Source organism: Lissotriton helveticus, chromosome 4_1 (genome assembly GCF_964261635.1).
Source record: "Lissotriton helveticus chromosome 4_1, aLisHel1.1, whole genome shotgun sequence".
Classification (NCBI taxonomy): Eukaryota; Metazoa; Chordata; class Amphibia; order Caudata; family Salamandridae; genus Lissotriton; species Lissotriton helveticus.
In genome coordinates, this window is record NC_136063.1 from 297,019,685 (window position 1) to 297,040,295 (window position 20,611).

A 20,611-nucleotide genomic window follows, 5' to 3' on the forward strand; every position below is an offset into this window, starting at 1 on the left:
TGGTAATTATTTGTGCAAGGACCGGAAATGAGAGACCATCCTCCACGTGAGCGAGCCACAGCGAGAGACGGGAAAACAAGGGGAAAGTTTATTAGAGGTACATTCGTTTCTTGAAAGATTCCCATAAAAGGCCAAGCATGGCTATTAATGCCCAGAAAGTGATGACACTGGCTCTATACAGCCCCTCCTCCTACAGCAGTCTGGTCACTGTGTGCCTTAAAGCAGGACAAGGGCAGCGTGAGCCTCTGAGCACCTTTCAAGAGGGCTATCCCAGGCCTGCGTACGGCTCCCACCACCGCATTTCTTGCACACGCAAAGCTGCAGCAGTTGTGGCTTCCATCTCTCTTTGCTGAGATGCAGGTCAGAGCAGCAAATGCTGCTACAGACGAGAGGGACTAGTAACATTCACTTCTGTACTCTCAATAAAGGATGCTCTGCTGCAGTCTTGTGGAAAACATTCCAGGTGTTATGCTTTTACTGAAAACCTCACATTTCTCTCCAGATGGTAATCCGCTATTATTTCTTGAAACCGAAAATTAGAAACCCTTGGTGTACAGCGCCCCTGGTTAGTTTTGAAAGCACACCGGGGTGATGTGGCACACAGCTTGTGAACCACGCCCCTAAGCCTCAGTGCTTCATCCAGTTGTTAAACACCGTGGTAGTCTTGTGTGTGTAGGGGCTAGTGTGTCTAGAAAGGTGCATTGATACACATTTGATGCATATATGTTTAGAAATGCAATGTCTTTCCCATCCAGTTGCCCCGCCATGCCCCGCCAGTAAGAAACCTAGTCCCTCTCGATCCATCACCTCCACGTGAGGGCGGAAGGGGACACCCAGTCTTATTCAAATGAGCACGCCCCTCGCGTATGCTCAATATGTGGTACAATACACCTTGCCTCTCCATCGTTTAAGTGTTGCCTGTGCCTTAGATAGGAGCGTCTATCCAACGCTTAATACATGTGTGTACATTGTATCTTTTACTAGGGGGAATGAAATCCCTGCACATTCCATGTTTTGACTTTTATAGACAACATCATGTACAATTTGACTGTTCTCGTAGATTTTCTTCCCCAATATGTTCCTCCTCAGGATTTGTAATGTAAACTGTAATATAGTTAACTCTGTTTCACTGTTGCCCTATAGCATCCCCAAGAACGCCTTCTCCCAGGGCTGAGAAGCTGAGACCCTATGTCCAAACAAGTAATACATGTATTTCTGGTGCCACAAAGGTGAGCCCCATCACTGCACGATGCTGGTGGGGAGCCATCTCTGTATGCAGAGGGGGGTCAGGACCAAGTGCAACCAGAAACCAGCCCTACAATCCTGATAGTCCAGGTACTCTGGAGTGTAGGCCTGCACAGCCCTGCCCCCTCCCTGTAACACTCCTATACCTGACATCTTCACAGTTACAGGTTGTGCTCCAGCCTCCAACACTAGAGGTCGTCAGTCAGGCGAGGCGTCCGAGCCAGGCTCTGCTGCTGGAGTCCATCTGAGGACCCTGACCCGCTGGTCCTCCCCTCAGAATCTGAGCCATGCTCTGGTGTTAGCAGATCAGAGGTTTTTGTGATAATTGAATACTTCAGGTATCACCTGCTCCCTGGCCCAAGCTGCCTGATCCTCTGAGGGGAGGATTTCAGGCATATCGTCATAATGTTGCCTATTGATCAATCAATCAATGGAACTAGCTTGTACCTTCAGTAGTACATTAAGCATCTTGGGCTGTGGCCACCACTTTATACATGTGGGCTTTGTACCTCGTAGGTGACTGATGTATCTTAAAGTAGAGAAATTATTCATGCTCAGTTGGATGCAATATTGAATTCTGTATTTCAGTTAACCCCGTCACTGCAAAGGAGCCCACCAAAAGCGCCAAGCTGTTCTTCAGTGACCACCGCCCTCAAATGGAAACATTGCATCAGCAGACACCTCAGTCTCTCCTGTACAGTAAGCTCCCTAAGATGGCTTTGCTATTCAATGTGCCAGTATTTTTGAGCCACCAGCTTAGTTCTGTCTCTCAGATGTTGAAAATGTACCAATAAAGTATCTTAGAATTTGCATTGACCCATCCAGAAGCAGTTCTAAAATGTGAGGTGCATTTAAGATCAATTTTGAATGTTCTAATTATTTTGTTCTGTTCACATTTTTGCAGATTTTTATAAAGGGCCAACATACTGTATAAATGATGGTTATTTTTGTTGAGAATTTACAGGATGTTGTTAACAGTGGCGTAACAAAGACCCTGCAGGCCCTGCTGTGCGAAGGTGCCCTGGCTCCAGGGGGCACCTTCATCACAGTACCCTGGTTTGACTGCTTCTGACTAAGTCAGGAGTGGGCCCCTCTATGTGGTTTGCAGGGGGGGCCACCCCTCAAGTTTCGTTATCCTAGTGGTTATGAAACACAAACAAAGCTATTTATTAAACAAGGAAGTAGCTTAATTGAAAATAAGAAATGTAATATAAATATAATAAAGTTGAATTTGGGAAAATCTATTTTTTTTAATTTCTGTAAACGGTGTGCAAACCCTTTGAACTCTGTGTTACTGCCACCGACTTGTCAATCTTAAAAATATCAAGGTACAGAGGACAGTCCAATTTTTAGGAAGGTAAAGTCTCATACCTTCTTAGCCCAAACGAAATATTAAATTATCATGTGACTGAGTGGGAGGTAAAGAAGTGTAAGAGCTTTTTTTTAGGTCTTCCCTTACCAAATTGTGGAGTTGAAGACTTATGAGCAGAACGTCAACACTTGGCACACTCCCTTGTTTTGAGTCCTCTAACAAAATACCCTGGGTGTAATTTTGAAAGTCCTTGAATCTTTCTATGATTATGATCCTTTCCTTGATTATGATCCTTTCCATGAATATGATAATTCTCCAGTTTATGATAACCATTGATCTTTTTTGCACATTAAGGAAACTATGCTTCCTCTTTCTAACCACCTAATGTGGGTTTGGGCGGGGAATGGTATAGATCAGCAGATGGTGCTATTGTTCATGAAGTCTCTCTAGTTTCCGAATGGAGTAAGACACACTGACCAAAATGGAAGATATCTGCTCCTGGCACCCTGTTGGAACATCTGGAAGCTACAAGTCAATGTCACCTGCAAATCAGCCCTGACCTCTGTGAAATATGTTGGAAACCTTCGGCAACAGCATTTTTTTTCGATCATTGATCCTAATTTACTGAGCCATTTTACCACCTGTTCATGAACCAGTGTTTGCCAATTTAGCTTCTTCTGCCAATTTGAGGCGTTGTTCAAGCTTACTAACTTATTCTGACAGTATTACCAGGACCTGTCAGTTCTTAGGATCCCTGGCATACTTAAATAAAAGTGAGCCTCCTGGGGGCTGACCTCATTGTTGAACTGATGGGGTGTCTGGTTTACTCCCCTCTGTTCCAAACGTCCTTCTCCATCATAGTCCTGAACCCATGTTTCACTTGGATCTTTTGCGTGATGCTATTGAGATGGATTTTCTTGCCCAGCGCTTTTGCATTCCTATTGGTTTTTCAGATCAGAATCGTATACTTGTATCCTGATTCAGACATTCTTGTGGCGCATCATTCCCTGGTCCAGTTTCCAATTAAATAAAGATAATGGCGTTTTTTATATTTTCTTAATGTCGGAAGGTCATTGCAATAGTTTGGATTAAGGCGCTTCTTATAATGTGCTTACGCTGTTAATAGAACTTTGTGTTTATTTATTTATTTATTTATTTTAGGAGATTTGTTAAGCGCACAAATACCCGAGGGTGTCTCGGCGCTGAGTATCCACTATACTTATCCATGAGTAGTTATTAATTGTGCAGCCAGGTTAAGTTGTTCAGGAGTGGTTATTGTTTGAACAACCAGGTCTTTATCTGTTTACGAAAAGAGAGAAGAGAGGTACATGTTTTGATGTCACTTGGAAGTCTATTCCATAGTTTAGTAGTGGTTACTATAAAGGACCTGTCTCCCCAAGAGACCTTCTTAGTCCTGGGAACCTGCATAAGACGGGCCGTAGAAGAACGAAGGGATCTAACCGGGTTGTAAGGGCAGAGTGCATCCTTTAAAAAAGCAGGGCCATGAGAGTGAATTGCCTTATAAGCAATGCAAAGTGCCTTGAATTTAGTTCTCTTCACTGGCAACCAATGAAGCTGTTGAATAGTGCCAGAGATGGAGGCGTATTTAGGGGTGGCCGTAATCAGTCTGGCCGCAGCGTTCTGCACCAGCTGTAGCTTTTTTAAGACTCCTTCCTGAGCATTGACTAAAAGTGCATTACAATAGTCTATGCGAGACATAACTAGAGTGCTAACCAAAGTTCTAGCCATGTTCATGGGGAGATAGGGTAGAAGTTTTTTAATCATTCTCATGGTGTAAAAAGAGGATGATACTACCGCATTAACATGGTGCGTAAAAATGAGTTTAGTGTCCAACAAAACTCCCAGATTTCTTGCCTTGGTCACCGGGAGAGGGGGTGGTCCCAGTGCGGCAGGCCACCAAGTGGGTGACCAGGCTGGGGAGAGGTTGCCGAACACCATCACCTCCGTTTTATCGGAGTTTAACCTCAAGCAGTTTGTAGACATCCAGTCACTTATGGCTAACATTCCCTGATTAAAATTGGAGGCCACTTCATCTCCATTTTTGTTAATGGCTAAGACAATGTGGGTGTCCTAGATCTCCTTAATAGAAATAGCTTCATGAGTGCATGAATTGGTCATGGAAAAAAATAACACATGGGGGAGTGAAGTTCTTGAATGTATTTCATTTTTCCAAGCACAAATGAATTGACATATATGACATTTGAAGCCATCAATATGAGCTCACATAGTGAAGTATACAAAGCCATATGATATCCACTCGGTTCCCCTAAGTGCACTTTTGGTCCAATTGGTATTAAGTAATACTTGCAAAGAATTACTTTTAGTGCTGTATAAATTGTTTGAAGTTCAGATACCTGGGCAACATGGCTCCCATTCGGCTTGGCAGGGATTCCACCCTGGAGCCAACTTCCACGTTACTGCACAATTCAGCTTGTCAAAATGGACACTCAAAATAGATGCACAGCTTGTCATTTTAGATAGTAAAATGTTCCCTTGCTCAGCCTTATGGGACAGGATTTCTTTATAGGTTTTTCAGGGATTCTTCTTCTTATGAAATGGTAATTAGCAGACTAGGCGACAGTAAAAGCAGACTTGCCATCAGAACGTTTCATTGACAAAAATGCTCCAATATTGGTTTTAGGAGAACACTAACTGTACTATTCAAGTTCAGGCATCCGGCACAACCATACCTGCTAGTTCCCAGATCTCCAGGAAGTACTCTTATCTTGTCCATTATTAGTGAACCAGGTACATAACGTTTAGTTTGAAATGGGTTTAAGGATATGAAAGAGCAGGTATCAAAGTACAGTGATAGTCTCAAATACTGGCTGAAACATCCCTGTTTAAATTATGTCAACTTAGTGATCACTCATCAGTTGGCTAGGTAGCATGTAAGATTAAGGCTAAAGCCTTGTAATTGACATTTAATAAATAATTTAAAGAGCTCAGTGAAGTGGTAAAATGTGAAAACCAGTTCTCTTTTAAAGATATCTTCATTAAAATTCTTAAACACTTGATGTCTGTTCAATAACAAAAAAAATCAAAATATCTATCGGCAGCCTTTTAATTTTTTATCTTTTAAAACAAACCCATCTACATAAAAACCTTGGAAAAGTTATTGCAGGATTGAAAGCACATTAAGTAAAATTTCATGTTGAGGCCTTTTTATTTTTCTTCTTTTAAAGGAGTTACAAAAGAACGTTTATAGAACCAAAAATACAGTTTTAAACCTAAGGATTTGGGAATTGCACAGCCGCAGAATGCATCGCAGTGCACCTCAAGTCTATTTTGACCATCTACTGATGGACGCAGGCAACAGGAATTCAATCTCTAATACTTGTGAGATCAGCAAATTGATTGTTATTGCATTAGGTGGCAAACCCATTTTTACAGTTCATGGGAGTGTCAGAAGTGCTGCAGTAAATGGTATATAAAAGCATGTTATTTATTAAATGCAATGTCCACGAGGGGACATGGTGTCACAGGTAAGGTTCCCCCCCCTTAGCTAGGGATCTTCATTAATATTCATTAACACTGAATAACATGGCAGGTCCATCCCTTCACAGATGAGGTGGGAGAGCATAACAAAAGAATCAGAAGAAATACATGAAGAAATAGACTATGGTGACATAAGCACACTTAACTTAATCTATTCACCTCAATACTGTGTTGCTTCGGAACAGCTTTATAGTGTAAAACAAGAATTCAAATCTCACTGTGCTGCAACACGATTGTTTTCTGGAGCAGCTCAGTTTCTGATGAATACTTCCAGTGGAGTCCTCGCCTTAGGAATATCCCCCGGGGCCAGCCAAGATCTGAAAACCTTTATCCAGGAAATAGTTTACCAGCGTTTCTAGGTGGCACCATGCTGCCTAGTCTGACACTGCCTTCCCTAGAGGTGACAACATTAAACTGTATACTGCACCACCTGGCACACTGTTAGTCAGTTCCTGTGTTTTGCACCTCATCGATGAGGGCCCGAAGCTCTTTTTGGGGTTTTACTAGTTAAACTCTTTAGATTTTCAACAGCCAGTAGATCAGATGTCTCCTCTTAAGATGTCAGTGCTTAAACCTGTTGCAGATTATGTATGAAGATGATGTTGATCCCACATGACCTCTGCATGTGGTGTCTTCAATCCGAACAAAGATACAAGGCATGCGACTCCTGTTCCTTAATGCACCCTAAAGTCCTCAAAGTAAAGGATGAAAATCAAATTTTGACCCAGCAGGGATATGCCAAAGCGTTCCCCTTATCGTTCAGTTAAGTCTCCCAACTCGAAACAGCTTCTTACCCAGACCTTCAAAGAAAGGAGTAATCCTCTTCTTCCTCTCGGAAATTATCCCGCTTCCAGAATGCTTTGGGTCTCAATACAGTTGCCTCATGCCTTGTTAATGGATCAGATTTCAACATTAAAAAAAATTAAAACAGAATGTCTGACTTAATTTGCTAATTGTGTGCTAATCAAAACTATCCAGCTAGCCATGCAGAATCTTTTCATGATGGCTCCATTACCTTCTGGGCCACTCTCCAAGGGTGAATCTGACCCTGCAAGTTTGACGACTCCACTTCTGAATTCTCCTGACAAGTGTCATTTTAGGCCATGTACTCTGTGCCTCCAAAGAAGTGGGTGTGCTTCACGATTACATTCCAAGTGTGCTCCGTGCCACATACAATGCCGGTAAGGACCTTGAAGACATACTTGGTGCTGCCATCAACACAATTGGAAATCAACTAACCTTATTCTAGTTGGAGAAAAGATGGTAAAGGACGATTTTCATGATGAGTCCAGAGATTTGCCCAGTTAAAAAAAAAAATAATAATAATAATATCTAATGCTCTTGTCCTAGCTGATGATTGCTATGGGCTTATATAGGACAGGGACATCGAAGGCTGATAACTCACCTGTTGCACACTGACATAGGACTGTACCTGCATTTACCAAATGAAAGTGCTTTGAATTCTTCTTCATTTGGGGATAACCCTTAATCCTCTTCGTTCACTTCAGTGGTGTGAAAAGCAGCATTCGGATTAGAGTGGCTTTTCCCTCCCTGGGCACCAAATGTAATGTTTTGACAAATCTTACCACCTCCATGGTGGTTTCAGAAATTCTGCTGCCCTTTAACAGATCAATTTTGTTAGCTGATGCTGGCTGTCTAGGAGAAACTGTTCTCTGGCCTGGTAGCCCATAGACAAATAGCCAAACACATGCCTGCTCTATGTAATCTAGAGTTCGTAGTCGGAACCTTCACAGAAAAAAGTCTATTGCTTTTAGCACATATCCTCCTGGCCAAGAGTCTAAGACTAGACTTAATGGGCCATAAGGTTAATTTCTTTTTACAGTTGTTCCCTCCACTGGTCTAATGCTACGTGCCTTTTGTGCTGGTGCCCTCAGTAAATTGTCAAAACTGACAGGCATTAGTCTCCTTGACAGCATGCAGAAAACATTTTCATTTCTGGCCGTTGATGGGTTTGATGCTTCCAAATATTGTGCAACCGTAGTTGTGCAGACACCGTGCCTTGGCTGTCCTGCTTGGATGCATTCCACCAGCAGTTCTGAAGATGTCTAAGTCAGGCTGAGTACAAGCCCTTTGATGACCGCTTTTCAGTGAGTTGGTTGACTTCTCCTTGGCTAACTTCAAGTTCAGCAAAGCTACAACTCACTTGCTGGTCTTAGCCTCCCTAGTGACATTATTCCAACAACAGTACAAGAAATGGCTTAGCTATTCCAGGGACGATATACAGAAAAGCGACCTCCTTTGCAACTTATCCAGATGCCCGAACATGTAATGCTTCTTTTGGGACAGGATGGATCTAGAGGACACCAGTCCTTGCAATCCTCTGTTTGCTCTGCTTCCTCAACCTCTCTCATCCTCCTCCTCTTATGTCATGAGTGACCTGAGGGGTGGAAGGTCTCACATTTTCTTGCAGTTGGGAGACTATTGCAATGGATCGGTGGGTCCTCTAGCTAATCCACAAAAGCTACCCTGTTCCCATTCTGTCCTCCCCTCTGGACTGCCCACATTACACCAGAGCATACTGCCTGGCATGTGCCTATGTTTCGAGTTTGGAGTTTGTGCCCTGCTTAACTACGGGCCGTCCAGGTTGTGCCTCTGGCAAATGGGCAGAGGATCCTCCTCCTAGTAGATGCCGGGACGTCCAAAACCATCCTGGACTTTCACCTCTTGAACCTACTCATTTGACATGGCAAGTTCAAGATGTTGTTCTTCTGCCATGTCCTTCTGAACCTCCATGTGATGCGACCTCCAGGATACCCATTTTCCACTTCTAATCCTGCCTGTCAACAGATGTTCCTTAAAATTGACCATGAGGTTCCAACAATATCAGATCACAGTCCTGCCATTTGGGCACCATCTGTTTTCCTAAAAGGGCTGGCAGTTGTGGCAAATTCATAGTGGAGTCAGTGTATTTTAGGACTTAGATGACTGACTTATGAATGTGAGAGCTCTGGCACTGGATCAGGAACATCTTCAATACACTATGATCCTCCTTCACGACTTGGGTTTGATGGTCAGTGCCTAGATATCTCATCGTACACCTGCGCGGAGGCTGACCTTCATAGGGACAGGATTGGACAAAAACCACATGAGAGCGTTTCTGCCTTCTCAGAAGATTGCAGTTATTTTGGGTAATGATTTCATGGTTTCTGACATTGACCCTGGTTCTTCAATCCTAGCCTGATGGGTTTGGATAGCCTTGGGCATCATGTTTCTGCTGCATGTCAGATGGTGAATGAGAGCCCTTCAGTGGTTCCTGATGAAGTGGTGGCTTTAAAACAAGCGGAGTCTATGGCTCGGGTGCAGATCTTAGTCCATCCAGAGCTGCAGTTGTGGATGTTTTCATACAGTTCGTCGTAGGGTCGTTCCTTCAGTCCTCTGGAGGTGCAAACACCTCCTCATCTACATGACTTGATAGCGTAGTGTCTTTGGTCCATGTCAGAGCGCCCCATGTTCTGGGACCGTGGGCGGTCCATCTTACTATGAAGGCTTTTCTCCCTTACATCTCAGGGAGCAATATTCAATTCATATATCGACAGTACCATCAACAGTGTGATGGGGGTAGAGGACAGGACGAAATTAGATTGTCGGAGAAGAACGAGCACTGTTTTTTCTTTCTTCCTAGGGGTTGAACACCATTTAGGCTCCCTCAGTGCGAGAGTGGATGCTGAGTTTTCTCTTCATAGAGACCATGTGTATGAATTTCATCTCAAAATGATGGACCTGATCGCATCCAGATTCATGCGTCTTTGCAATGGTCTTTTTGCCACTACCCAGAACAACAGATATCCTCCATTTTGTCCTGCACTTCCCTATGAATAGTTTCTTTTGGCAAATAGGGAAATATCATGCATGATTGATCTCGATTGGACCAGGTTGGGGGAGGATGAGGTGATACGCCCATTGGTTTGGACTGAGCATCCAACCCTCCCTTACTCTACTACATCTTTCCTTTCTCCTCTCTGTGACTAACTTTCCCTGCTGCCGGCTTAATGCCCACTCCTGACACCCCACACTCTTTTTTTCCTTTTAATGTTGAGCTCCCCTCTTCCTTTGTCCTCTCTTCATCCTGTGATTGTATATTATACATGCTGTGTATTTTTGCCAACTGTTTTAAGTAAGTAGGCACTTTTCAAAATGTGTTTAATATTTGCTTTTTTGTTGGATCTCATTTTTGAAGAGGTAATTACTGGTATGTTAACTTTACGAATCACTTTCAACGACATACATTTACCACACATTTTTGCATTGCATGTTCGTTGATCTACCTCCGACCATGCCAGCTCAAAACCACAACTATACACAAAATCTTATATTTGGTCAACCTGTGGAGTAACTGGTTTAGCAGCCTATATAATAAGAAATACCATACCGGGCCCTGCAGAGCTACCAGCTTACGGAGAACCATAAAGCTGCATGTCTGTCTTGCACACTTCATCATCTACCACAACACTGCTAAGCACTGCGTCCCATAACTCGCTAACCCCACCTTGGTGGTCCTCAATCATGAGTCATGACTTGGAAACATTTCCAACATAGGATCAAAACATAGACAACATCCTTCTAGCCACGTACCCTACAAGGTTTAGCCTGCTACCCGTGTAGGCAAGAGCCTGCAGTACAATACACTGCATGCATTTACATCGCATGCATTTCATATAAATATTCATTAATTATTAATTACCTTGAGAAACAGTAGATGGCAGAGTGTGATTAAAATAACATCAGTACAATGCTAAGCTAACTGTGTACAGATGTTCGCAAAATTGAGTGTTTGATTAATGTGATGCTTTAAAAAAAATGTAGTTCATTAAAAAATAAGTTAAAGGCTTACAATTACATTTTGATCTAAGCATGAATCTATTAGGAGAATAAAATATTTTAAACTAAATTTAAAATTATTTTCAGAACTGCTGAACTCGTTAACTATTTTAGAGAAAAGGTTTCAACGAATTGTTAAATTTTAAAGTTAATTTAAATTTAAAATAGTAAAAATGAGTATAATTTTGACATTTTCCAAAGCAATCTTGGATTAAGCATACTTTTTACAACGCTACTCTACAATTATTTTTTAATAAACATAAAAAATTATAAAAATATAGTCAGTTATACAAATAAAAAAATGCAATGTACACAAGTGAGTGCTACGCAAACAAATGATGAAATAAATGCTGAGTAAATCATACATTCACCCTCAGTCAAGAGGTCTGGGTTAAATCCATCGTTCTTTTGCTCACCATGCCACCCCAGTTTAGACCCAGCCATATGCAAATCAATCTTGACCCTGTGCCTCATGGAAACAGTCCAGACCGAACTGCCAAGCTGGGACCTCAATGGATCGTAAACGAGCATTCTGGGACTGGTTTCTGGATATTACCCTTCATTAGCCTGGCTAGCTTGAATCCAGAGGCACTGTGAGCAAGGGACCCACATCTGGGCTTACCCATTCCACTTAGGGTGAAAAGTGCTACCCAAACAGATGATGGTTTTCAGAAACCGGTCCCAGGGTGCTTATTTCAGGTTCAGGCAAGACCTGGCTTGGCAGGAAGGGCTGGACTGTTCCCATGAGGCACAGGGTCAAGACTGATTTGCATATAGCTGTGTCGGGGAACAACCATTACAACGCGGGTTTTACCACGCGTTGCTTTTACATCGCATGTATTACAACGCATGTGATGTTACAACGCGTGGTAGAACTACGCATACCATTACATTGCATATACCATTACATCGCATGCGCTTTTACAACGCATGCGATGTAATGTGTAATGGCGGGGGCGGCTATTCACAACGACGTGAACTCAGCAGGAAGGAGGAAGTAGGATCCATAGGCGACGTTGGAGAGGAGACAGGTAAGGGGTTTTGCGCATGGGGTGGGGGTTACTTATGTAGGGTTTAGGGCAGTTTTAAAGTAGTGTGGTAATGTTTGTTTGTGTTTTTTAAAAACGTTTTAGTGTGTGTTGTAGTGTTGTGTTTATTTAGTGTAGTGTATTAGGGAGGGTAGTGTAGTGTTTATGTAGTGTAGTGATTTATGTTTTAGTGTAGTGTTGTATGTTTATTGTAGTGTATTAGGGTTTAGGGTAGTGTAGGGGTGGGAGTAGTGTGGGTAGCGTAGTAGTGTTTTAGGGTTTAGGGTAGTGTAGGGGTGGGAGTAGTGTGGGTAGCGTAGTAGTGTGTTCGAGGCATGTGGGCTGCTAAATTCATATCTTTTGCATAGATCGCCGCCTAGTGTTGGGTCCGGATGATTGCACATTGTTGTCCTGGAAGAGTCTTCGAAGTATCACGAGATAGGTGAATCCTCCCCTGGACTACAGTGCGCATGGGCATCGACTCCTTCCCCAGATTGTTTTTTTCCGCCATTGGGTTCGGATGTGATTTCGACATCTCCTGTTCGGAATCGATAAAACAAATTTTTTAAGGCCAAAAGGCCTTCTTTACTTCGTCGGTATTGTTCGGTCTCGTGTGTACTCCAACTCTTCGAGTCTGATATCTGAGGAGTCGGGTGACTCTTCGGTCATCGAGGCCCTGTCGACGCAGCAAGACCCCGGCGACACTGCGATGGAACGAAGTCCGTTCAAGTACTGCCCCGTGTGCGGTTCGAAATACCCACACATCGACGTGCATCCTGTATGCAACAAGTGCCTGTCGCCGGACCACAACGAGGCCAACTGTATGGCCTGTTCGAAATTCAGGTCAAAGAAGACGCTCAAGCTTCGGCGCGTGGCGTGCCTCGAGGCCCAGCGATCGGCACCGGTGCCTGTCGACATCTTCGTAGACCCCGAAGCAGACGAGCAAGAGCTTCACCTGCAGATCTCACCTACATCGGCGGAGGTCGAGGCCGACTACGGGGAACCTGTCGACGGCCAAGACTTAGACGAAATCGTCGAAGAGGTAGGGGACGACGAGGAAGCTTATGGGGCCGTGGAAGATAGCTCGGAGGAAGAGCTATGCCCCGTACGTACAATTACTAAGGCTCAGGTCACGGGATCGCCACACGGCCTTACCCACGACCCTACACCTCAATCCTCGGCCCCGCCTTCTGGCCCGGCTACGGACATACTAGCGTAGCCTCCATTACCTAAATCGAAACCGAAACTAAAAACATCGGAATCGAAAACAACAAAGATGGCCGACACACCATCGAAACCGAAGACGTCTGCGACACCATCGGTGCCGTCGTCCTCGGAGACTTCGAAGCCGAAGAAGGCTGTCGAACAGGCTAAGGTCCCCAAAAGGGTCAAGGAGCCAAGCTCGAAGGAGGTCGTCGAGCAAGTGTCGAGCAAAGCGGTCGAGTCGAAGTCAAGGAAGACTGTCGAAACGCCTTCAGCTACGACTACCGCACCAACAGGCAAACGGGCAGTCGAAGCGAAGTCCGCGAAGGGCACCGAGCCGAAGTCTGGAGCCCCGACGCTAAAAGAAAAAGCTGTCGATCCGGAGCCTGCGGCGTCGACGCCTAAACCCGCTTCAGGGGGCCGGTTTGTGGTCGTCGAGGGAGAGTCTGCGTCTCCGGCGACCAAAGAAATATCGTCAACGCTCGGATCTTCCCCTGTAGGTGGACCGAGGTCATCGGTCGGATCGACAAAATCATCCGCTTCTTTCACTAAGCAGGTAGCAGACTCCCTTAAGCGGATACAGGAAAAGGGGTTGACGTCGGTGCCGAAAACGCCCTCGGTACCACAGTCGATAGCCCCACCGAAGAAGACTTCGGCGCCGATACTTTTTACTCTACCGCCGAAGGCCTTTGCACCCCGATCGGTGCCAAAGGACACAGAAGGGTCGGGGAAAACGCATCAAAGTGGACGTTTCGATCGACAAACTTCACTAGAAGAGCAGTCGGAACATTATATCGACGCCGACACGGGAAGATTGACACTCCACAAGAGGAAAATTACTTCCAAGCCTGTGGAGTCGTTTGTAATACCTCTAAAGAAGAAGAGGCCAGCGCCAGAAACACCAGAACTCGTTGAACCCATCCCTCCAAGACCTAGGAGGAGTCCAACACCTTCACCCACTTGCTCAGATGGAGATGAGGGTGAACAGGATGAAGAGTATAACTTTCCAGACAATACTGACCCTGATGAGCAGCAGGACTCATGGGTGGACTCTGGTGATCAGGGGGACCAACAAGTGGTACATGACCCACAGGTTTTTGGTGTGAAAACTTCTCCAACAGAAGACTCTGCGGCATTTAATGCCTTAATTGAAAGGGCGGCTACAAACCATAAGGTGGAACTGCATGCCATAAGGTGGAACTGCATGCCGACCCTGTGGAATTTGACTTTTTGTTTGACACTTTCTCTGCATCAGAAAAGACTGTGAAGACACTTCCTATGCTCAAAGGGGTTCTCAAGCATGCCACGGACATTTTCAAGGAACCCACAAGGGCAAGGGTGGTAAACCCCGGATAGAAAAGAAATACAGACCGGCACCTGGAGACCCAACTTATATACGGGGCCAGTTGCCTCTGGACTCTTTGGTGGTCTCCAATGCCCGCAAGAGGGCGAATTCACAGACCACGGGTGAAGCTCCTCCCCCAGACAAGGAGTCAAAAGTGCTGGAGGCATCGGGGAAAAGGGTGGCAGCACAAGCAGCCAACATCTGGCGCATAGCTAACACACAAGCCCTGTAGGCTAGATATGATAGGGCACACTATGACACTTTAGAGCAGCTATTCCAACACCTTCCAGACAAGTTTAAAGAAGGGGCTGAGATGCTAATACAGGAGGGCAAGCTCATTTCCAACGCTGCAATCAAATGTGCGCTCGATGTTGCAGATACTGCAGCAAGAGCGATAAACACTAGTGTGATGTTGAGGCGTCAAGCATGGCTCCGCATCTCAGGGTTCAAGCCAGAGATCCAGACAACCATCCTCAACCAGCCCGTTAACCCAGACAGACTGTTTGGCCCAGAGGTTGACACCACCCTCGAGAAGATCAAAAAAGATACTGAGACCGCTAAATCCATGGGTGCGCTTCAGTCTCAGCAATTCAGAGGGAACACTTTTCTTCGCTCAAGTTCACGGGGTGTTACCAGAGGACACTTGGCACAGCAGACGCAATTCAATAGAGGAGGCGCACAGTCCTCATACCCCAAACAGGGTAGAGGAGGTTACAGAGGAAACAGCGCCAAGGGCAGAGGCAGAGGCAACAACAGTTCCCGTTCCTCTGCCGCCAGCAAGCAGTGACTCTCTGTCACTGCCCCCCGACCATCTAACACCCGTCGGGGGGAGACTCCAACAGTTCCTGCCAGTCTGGAAATCCATCACCACAGACAGGTGGGTAAGGAAACTTATCCAGTTCGGCTATTGTTTGGAGTTAACGTCCACTCCACCCAACATACCCCCAAGACAACGTCCTATGTCAGCAGAGCACTTGCACTTATTGCAGCAAGAAGTCCTTGTGATGCTGCAAAAAGGCGCAATAGAGCTCGTGCCGGTGGAGGAAGAAGGCACAGGGGTTTATTCCCTGTACTTCTTAATCCCAAAGAAGGACGGCTCGCTCAGACCTATTCTGGACCTACGCCCCCTCAACCTGTACATACTCTCAGAACACTTTCACATGTTAACACTACAGCAGGTTCTTCCATTGTTAAACCAGGGAGACTTCCTCGCAACCTTGGACCTCAAGGATGCTTATTTTCACATACCACTCCACCCATCCCACAGAAAGTACCTCCGGTTCACCATACAAAACAGGCATTACCAGTTCAAGGTGCTACCCTTCGGAGTGACCACTGCCCCCAGAGTGTTCACAAAGTGTCTGGCGACCGTGGCAGCGCACCTCAGGAGACAAAACATACATGTCTACCCTTACCTGGACGACTGGCTCGTTCAAGCCAAGTCGGCACAGCAGTGCGCCGCACACATGTCCCACACCATTCACCTCCTTCACAGTCTGGGGTTTTCGTTAAACTATCCAAAGTCGCACCTTCAGCCAGCCCATGTGCGGCAGTATCTAGGCGCGACAATAAATACTCTGACTGCTACAGCTCAGCCGAACCCAGCGAGAATCGACAACATCCAGTCGCTCATCCAGAGGTTCAGACCGCAACACTCACTCCCAGCGAGAGTGTTCATGCAGTTGATAGGCATGATTGCCTCCTGCATCTTCATAGTCCCGCACGCGAGATTGCATATGCGTCCGCTCCAAGAATGCTTGGCGAATCAGTGGACACAGGCTCAAGGACAGTTAAAGGACCTAGTGTTGGTGACCGGTCGGGCACACAGCGCCGGGATGCCCCTGGGTAACTGCGCGCGATACAAATTTTGTATAATAATAATACATCTCTCTGCATTGGTGGAATCCACACAACCTTTGCAAGGGCCGACCGTTCCAAGAGCCTGTGCCACAGATCATCCTGACGACGGACTCTTCTCTCCAAGGTTGGGGAGCTCATGTGCTCCACTACACGGTGCAGGGCCTATGGACGACACAGCAAAGGAAGATGCACATCAACTATCTAGAGTTGATGGCAATCTTCATGGCACTCAAGTCCTTCAAAGTACATCTGTGCAACAAAGTCGTGTTGATCCGGACGGACAACATGACAGCCATGTACTACATCCAGAAGCAGGGAGGTACGCACTCTCCACAGCTGTCTCATCTGGCTCAGAGCATGTGGAAGTGGGCCATTCAGAGGAACATCTTCCTCATGGAGGGACACCTTCCGGGCGAGGACAATCAGATGGCGGATCTGCTCAGCAGGTACAGCCATCAAATGCATGAGTGGGAGATACATCCATCAGTACTCCACCCGTACTTCCAGCAGTGGGGTCATCCAGAGATCGACCTGTTTGCCACAAGGGAAAACGCAAAATGCCAAAGCTTTGCCGCCAGGTTCCCTCACCCACAATCGCAGGGCAATGCGATATGGATGAACTGGTCAGGCAGATTTGCGTACGCTTTTCCCCCAGCACCTCTCATTCCGCTGGTGGCAAGAAAGCTAAGGCAACACTCGCTGACGCTCATCCTGGTTGCTCCAACGTGGGCACGCCAACCGTGGTACACCACGTTTCTAGAACTCTCCGTGGTACCGCATCAAAGGTTGCGTCTCACACCCAGGCTCTTGACGCAGAACCATGGCGACATTCAGCATCCGGATCCGCACCAGCTCAATCTGGCGATCTGGCTCCTGAAGTCTTAGAGTTTGGCTACCTTAACCTGCCTCCGGAATGCATGGACATCATCAGGGAGGCAAGGAAGCCCACTACCAGAGCTTGCTATGCTGCAAAATGGAAGCGGTTTGTCATTTACTGTACAGAACATCACATAAACCCGCTAGATGCATCCATTCCTAACATCATCTGTTATTTGTTACATCTTTACAAATGCAATCTAGCGTACGCTTCCATTCGGATACACTTATCCGCCATAGCGGCTTATCTCCAGAACAGGCAGCATCTCTCTGTTTTCAGGGTGCCTGCCATTAAAGCCTTCCTGGAGGGACTAAAACGAGTCATTCCTCCCAGAACCCCACCAGCTCCTGTGTTTTATCTCAATGTGGTTCTCACTAGACTGATGGGCCCACCTTTTGAGCCGCTACATTCATGTGAGATTCAGTTCTTAACATGGAAAGTGGCTTTCCTCATTGCTATTACATCTCTCAGACGTGTTAGTGAGCTACAAGCGCTCACAATACAAGAGCCATTTATACAAATTCACTCAAACAGGGTTGTGCTCCGCACTAACCCCAAGTTCCTTCCAAAGGTGGTGTCACACTTTCATGTCAATCAGACAAATGAAATGCCCGCATTCTTTCCAAAACCGGAAACAGTAGCAGAAAGAATGCTCCATACGCTAGACGTCAAAAGGGCATTGATGTACTACATTGACAGAACACAACAATTTAGAAAGACACAGCAACTTTTTGTTGCCTTCTCAGCCCAGCACAAAGGCAACCCAATTTCCAAGGCAGGAATAGCCAGGTGGATCGTTAAATGCATTCAGATTTGTTATCAGAAAGCTAAACGCACTTTAACGGTCCCCCCCCAGAGCACACTCCACACGCAAGTTGGGAGCCTCCATGGCTTTCCTGGGGAACATTCCTTTGGAAGACATTTGCAGAGCAGCCACGTGGTCAACACCACACACGTTTACCAAACATTACTGTGTAGATGTGCATTCCAAGCAGCAGGCAGCTGTAGGACAGGCTGTTCTCAAAACTCTTTTTCAAACTTCTGCAGCTGGCACGGGCGGCCGCCGTTAATGGAGGGACTGCTATGTATTCTATGCAAAAGATATGAATTTAGCAGCCCACATGCCTCGAACTGAATATGCTACTTACCAGTATGCATCTGTTCTTGGCATGTAGGGCTGCTAACATTCATATCGAATACCCTCCTCCCCGGTGCCCGTAGCGGCTGCAGACTATTTCTTGCATTCAATCATTAGCATGGACATCAGTTACACTATTTCACTCCATCTCCGACACAATGGCTAAAAACAATCTGGGGATGGAGTCGATGCCCATGCGCACTGTAGTCCAGGGGAGGAGCCACCTATCTCGTGATACTTCGAAGACTCTTCCAGGACAACAATGTGCAATCATCCGGACCCAACACTAGGCGGCGATCTATGCAAAAGATATGAATGTTAGCAGCCCTACATGCCAAGAACAGATGCATACTGGTAAGTAGCATATTCGTTTAGGGTAGTGTAGGGGTGGGAGTAGTGTGGGTAGCGTAGTAGTGTTTTAGGGTTTAGGGTAGTGTAAGGGTGGGAGTAGTGTGGGTAGCGTAGTAGTGTTTTAGGGTTTAGGGTAGTGTAAGGGTGGGAGTAGTGTGGGTAGCGTAGTAGTGTTTTAGGGTTTAGGGTAGTGTAGGGTTGGGAGTAGTGTGGGTAGCGTAGTAGTGTTTTAGGGTTTAGGGTAGTGTAAGGTGGGAGTAGTGTGGGTAGCGTAGTAGTGTTTTAGGGTTTAGGGTAGTGTAAGGGTGGGAGTAGTGTGGGTAGCGTAGTAGTGTTTTTGGGTTGGGGTAGTGTAAGGGTGGGAGTAGTTTGTTGTGTAGGTGTAGGGATAGAGATGTAACTTACCTTGCATACTTTTACCATAAGTATAGCTTTACCACGCATGCCTTTGCGTTGTAATGGCATGCGTGGTAAAAGTATGCGATGTAATGGCATGCGATGTCATTGTCATCACGTTGTAATACCCGCGTTGTAATGGTATGCGTGGTATTAGAATGCGATGTAATGACATACATCCAGCTGTGTCTGAACTGAGGTGGCGAAATGAGCTAAAAAATGATGGATTCAACCCAAATCTGTGACTGGGGGTGAGTGTCTGAAAAGTTTCAGCACTCCGTCCATCATCTCCTTGTGTTTGCTTTGTTCGCCCTAAGTTGGCAGGGTATGCCCAGACCAGGGTCCCATGCTCACTTTGCCACTGGATTGAAGCTAGCCTGGCTAATGAAGGGTGTTACCCAGAACACCGGTCCCAGGATGCTTGTTTCCGGTTCAGGGAAGACCTAGCTTCGCAGTTCGGGCTGGACTGTTCCAATGAGGCACAGGGTCAAGACTGATTTGCATATAGCTGGTTCTGAACTGAGGTGGAGAAGTGAGCTAAAGAATGACAATGGATTCAACTCAAATCTGTGACTGGGGGCGAGTATCTGAAAAGTTTCAGTGCTCAGTCCATCATCTCCTTGTGTTTGCTATGTACACAAGTGAGGCAGTGTTGTAAACGTTGACTTAAGTTACCTTGAAATGCGTTGTCAGTTTATACGTTTTAAAAAATGTGTTGTAAAGAAATGACATATTCATAAACACCATCTCCGTAATTGTTATCTATAAAGCACACTAAAACCTCTGAAGTAGAATAAATAACTCTTTGACCCCTTTACAAGATCATTTAACATACATGTACATGTACATGTACATGTATTTATATACAGTGACCAGATATTTTAAGATGATTGGATTTGAAGATTAAAACTACCTCATAGTTTTTAGTTGTGGAGAGAAATGGCTGTATAGTTACCGCTCTAGTAGCCCCTCTTCCAGTCTATCAACGTTATTTTGCCTCCTTGCTCTAAGCTTTTAGGCGTTTCCAGACAAAATGGCAGTTGGTTATTCAAAGGGCTTTTGCAGCTACTAGTCCTAGTGTTAGAGCAGAAATATGCTTGGGTGGTCAAGTAGGAAGGTTTATTTGTTCCACCATGTATATAAAAAGGAATAAACACAAGTATACCATTGATCCAAGATAACTCCTCTTATTCAGGGCAGAAATATCGCTTTGATTTAGGTCTGAGGGTAGAATCCTCTTTTGCTGTTGCACCAGCCTGATGTAATCAAAAAAACGTCTTGAACCAATCTTCTTCAAATATTGGTCTCTTTAGTTGCAAGCCACATTCTTCTTCCACCCATCACAGCATACAGCCTAGGACAGTAGGTGAGCCCACTTCACCAATAAGCTATTTAGCACTGTCTCTCCATATTTTGTTTGATCGTATATGCAGAGCTGCCTGAAAAGAAATGCTCTTCAGTGCCAGGTTTGGTGAGCTAATACTATACTTGGTGAAAG

General features: G+C 45.4%; 1 protein-coding gene across 12 annotated transcripts in view; it reads left to right on the forward strand.

Moving 5' to 3' along the window:
- ZHX1 (zinc fingers and homeoboxes 1) overlaps positions 1 to 20,611 on the forward strand; it is a 214,291-nt gene that overhangs the window by 80,934 nt on the left and 112,746 nt on the right. For 8 of the 12 annotated variants that reach the window (XM_078686810.1, XM_078686809.1, XM_078686811.1 and 5 more), the window contains exon 3: positions 1,834 to 1,944. The exons of 1 other annotated variant lie outside the window; for it this stretch is intronic. The gene's annotated coding sequence lies outside the window, so the exon portion shown is untranslated. The remainder of the gene's footprint in view (positions 1 to 1,833; positions 1,945 to 20,611) is intronic. 3 more of the 12 variants (XM_078686817.1, XM_078686818.1, XM_078686819.1) reach the window with 1 other exon arrangement.